This window comes from Erinaceus europaeus, chromosome 2 (genome assembly GCF_950295315.1).
Source record: "Erinaceus europaeus chromosome 2, mEriEur2.1, whole genome shotgun sequence".
Classification (NCBI taxonomy): domain Eukaryota; kingdom Metazoa; phylum Chordata; class Mammalia; order Eulipotyphla; family Erinaceidae; genus Erinaceus; species Erinaceus europaeus.
Genome location: NC_080163.1, coordinates 150,259,949 through 150,264,112, shown reverse-complemented (window position 1 = coordinate 150,264,112; position 4,164 = coordinate 150,259,949). Strand labels below are relative to the sequence as shown.

Sequence of the window (4,164 nt, the reverse complement as noted above, 5' to 3'; positions counted from 1 at the left end):
TAAAGAAACCTGAGAATCTTTTTCTTCATGGAAATAAGTGTTCTTAGTGTGCATAATAGTCATGATATCAAGACAGATTCAAACATGTACACATATATTTATGATATGTGATAAGTTTTGTGATTGATCACTACTGTGTTACTATATCCATTACTTAAAAAAATTATTGGTGAAGGGGGCTGGGTGGTGGCGCACCTGGTTAAATATCAACAAGGCAAATATCAACAAGGGCAAAGACTGGGGTTTGAGCCCTGCTTCCCATCTGCAGGGGGTCAGCTTTCATGAGCCATGAAGCAGTTCTGCAGGTATCTTTCTCTCTCTCTATCTTCCTATCCTCTCTGAATTCCTCTCTCTTATCTAATTAAAAAAAAAAAGGAAAAAATGGTCACTGGGATGGTCGCTGGATTCCTAGTGCTGGCACCAAGCCTCAGTGGTAGCCCTGGTGCCAAAAAAAAAAAAAAGAAAGAAAAAAAGAATGCTGGTAGGTAACTAGCTTGATCTGGTGTATACTTGCTTGTTTTAATATTTATTTTTGTATACCCTTCAGTATTATAACACTGCTGTTTTTAAGGAAAAAATAAACAGGAGGTTAAATATCCCTCCCCCTTATATACTATTTGCTAAATGCAAAGTGAAAAACATTGGTTTATATTGGCTATAAATATTGGTTGATGTGGACAAATTAACCTTTCCTCAGCTAAAAGTTATGTATTCACCAGCTGTACTAATTATAGTCCAGCTTCTTTAATGACTTCAAGTCGAAAATCACTTTCATTATTTTTTAAATCTCTTTCACTAAGTTAAAAAACAATCAATAGAACTTCTGGTTTGTTTTGAAATGGTAGCTTTCAGGTATTGAGTTTAGCATTTGAAAGTTGAACTCCCTGGAACTGACCAGAATATAAGGCACTGAAGCTAAAAAAAAAAGTGTAATTCTGATGTATGGTCATACTTGTGGCTAGCTGAAGCTAAGAGGTGTTTGGGGAATTGTAAACCAAAATGTTCTATCTTTAGTACTCAGTCAGGGTTAATGGAGGGAAAGAGTCATAGTTGCAGCTATAGCAGCTGGCCCCTAAGGTTTGCTGTAGGTTAGAATGTCACCCACATGATCCCCTAGGACGTATGCAGCTGACAAGGTGGTAAGAATCAATCTAGAGGAAAGAAGCAAGCAAGCAAACTGTAGACTAAAACAGAAGGTATCAACAAACTGATCTGGCTCAATAGAGGTGCTATCTTGAAAAATCATTATCATGACACACAAAAAAATCACTACCATGGAACTGTTTTTTATGATTATTTATGTGCAACTTTGTTTCTCAATAATAGATTCATAAATTCTGAATTTTTGTATTTAGTGTCAAGGATTATGATTAGAATACAAGACACACACACACACACACACACACACACACAGACACACAGATATAGGGAAATGATGTGTATCCTTTGAATTCCGTATCAATTTGACAGATATTTATTTATTTATTTATTTTTTTGTGAGAGAAAGACAAGGGAAAAATCCTACTTTTTTTTTTTTTTAAACTTTCTCATTAACCACGATTTAACATTGTCTTTTCCATAATTTTCTTTCTTTCTTTTTTCCCTGTCACAAGGGTTGTCACTAGGGCATGGTGCTTGCATGACTCCATTGTTCCTGGTGGCCATTTTCTTTTTGATAGATGGTGAGAGACAGAAAAGAAGGAGGGGAAGAGAGAGAGGGATACAGAGATGGAAAGGGAAAAGGAGAGGGAAGGGGAGAGAGAGAGGAAGAGAGGGAGAGAGCACTGCATCAAAAGAAAGAAAGGAAGAAAGAAAGAAAGAAAAGGAGGAAGGAAGAGAGGAAGGAAGGAAAACAGAACTAAATAGAATATCATAAAATATTGTGGATCACTGCTCTGATCTTGATCTCTCTCCACCCCTCAAAAAAGAAAAAAAAAAAAAGGACATTTTTTAAAAAATATTTTATTTTATTTATTTATTCCTTTTTGTTGCCCTTGTTGTTTTATTGTTGTAGTTATTATTGTTGTTGTCGTCGTTGTTGGATAGGACAGAGAGAAATGGAGAGAAGAGGGGAAGACAGAGAGGAGGAGAGAAAGACAGACACCTGCAGACCTGCTTCACCGCCTGTGAAGCGACTCCCCTGCAGGTGGGGAGCCGGGGTTCGAACCGGGATCCTTATGCCGGTCCTTGTGCTTTGCGCCACCTGCGCTTAACCCGCTGCGCTACAGCCCGACTCCCAAAAGGACATATATTGCACTGCACCACCACCAAAGTTGTATTTCCAATCACTTTCAAATAGACTCTTTTTATTTTTTAATTTTTTTCAGGGGAGAGTGTGAATGCAGTCCCCCACTACCACAAATTATGCAGTCGAGTTTCCCACATTTGGGGACATCACAGGGGTCAGCACATCCAGAGTGCAGTGGATAGGCTTCACCCTAGGAAAACCAGCTTCATGATCATGGTGTCTCCCCCTGCCAGGTAAGTATCCAATAGACTATACCCATTTTTCTCACCATTTTCTCATTTGGTAATTGTCATGTTTCTCTCAGCATCTAAGAATTATTCTTGTTGAATTTTGCCAGTTCATTTTATTTACTTATTTATATCCACATATGAGTCAAATTATCTAGTACTGTCTTTTATTTTAATTGTTTTTTTTTTACACCAGGGTTATTACTGAGACTTAGTCCCTATACTGCTCCACTGTTACTGGTGGCCATTCTCCTTTTCATCTTAGAGGGTAATATCTTAGATAGACACAGAGAGGGATGGGGAAACACACACACACACACACACACACACACACACCTGAAGTACTACTCCACTGCTCATGAAGCTCCTTCCAGCAGATCGGGACCAAGGACTTGAACCTGGGTCCTCATGTACGGTAACTTGTACATTTGACTGGGTGAACCACTACTTTACTCTCTCCTTCACTTTCTCACCCATCTTATTTAGCATAATTACTTCACGTTTCATTCAGTTTCTTCCAGGAGACCAGATTTCTTCTTTTCTAAATAGTTGTATAGTATTCCGTTGAGCATATATATGAAAATCTCTCCAGTCATATGTCAGTAGGCATTTAAGGTTTTCCCTCATTTGTGAATAATGCTGCAATAAAAATAGGTGTGCATGTGTGTGTATGTGTATTTTTGAATTACTGTTTTAATGTTTGGATAAATATCCAAGATTGGAATTGATATTTCTATGTTTCTTTTTTAATTTTTGTATTATTTTATTTATTTGTTGGATAGAGATAACCAGAAGTTGAGAGGAAAGGGAGTGGTAGAGAGGGACAGAGACAGAGAGACACCTGCAGCACTGCTTCACTACTTGCAAAGCTTTCCCCCTGCAGGTGAGGTCTGGAGGGTTGAACCCAGGTCTTGTGCATTGTAACATGTGTACTCAACGAAGTGTGTCTCCACCCAGCCCCTTTATTTTCAGTTCTTTAGGAAATCTCCCTACTCTTTCACATGGAGGTTATACCAATTTGCATTCCTACTATTAGTATACAAGAGTTCCTTTTTCTCCATATCCTCACCACCACTTGCTTCTAAGACTACACATTTTTCTAAAGATTTCCCCAAATCAGTATATTTTGTGGTTTTGTTGAAATGTGTGTTGATATCCTAAAAAAAGAATATTATGACAAGACTTGTTTGAAAACACTATGACATCCATTGTTGAGGAAGAGAAGCACTGTGATTATTTCTAGACGTATTGGCAGTCTGCAGTGTCTACAGTGTAAACATAAAGGTCATCTTCCTGTCCAAATCACATGACTTTGTGTGACTGGGAATACTAGAAAGAAATTAGAGGATGTCTCTTCACTAGTTTGTAAAGAAGCTGTCTAGCAATGTTCAGCCAAGGTACCTGCCTTTTCAATGTTGTTAACATATTTTAGAGGATAAAGAATTATTTCATAAATGGATTTTGAAAACAAATGAAATCTGACACTGATATTTATATTCATGTGATTGAGCAAGTGATTTAAAATTTCTTGCTTATATATTAGTGATTTAATAATTATTGACAAGATTATGGGATAATAGGGGTTGATTTAACATTTCTAAGTCAAGTGTACAATGTACTTTAAGAGACTATACAAAAAGTTGAGAATATTGATGATACTTTTGAATTTATCTCTTATTTTGAATTCAT

General features: G+C 37.1%; 1 non-coding gene across 1 annotated transcript; it reads right to left on the bottom strand.

Moving 5' to 3' along the window:
• Nucleotides 1-2,324: 2,324 nt before the first annotated feature.
• Nucleotides 2,325-2,489, bottom strand: LOC132537088 (U1 spliceosomal RNA). Its single transcript, XR_009548578.1, has one exon. It is a non-coding gene; the product is annotated as a U1 spliceosomal RNA (small nuclear RNA).
• Between the last annotated feature and the right edge of the window lie 1,675 nt (nt 2,490-4,164).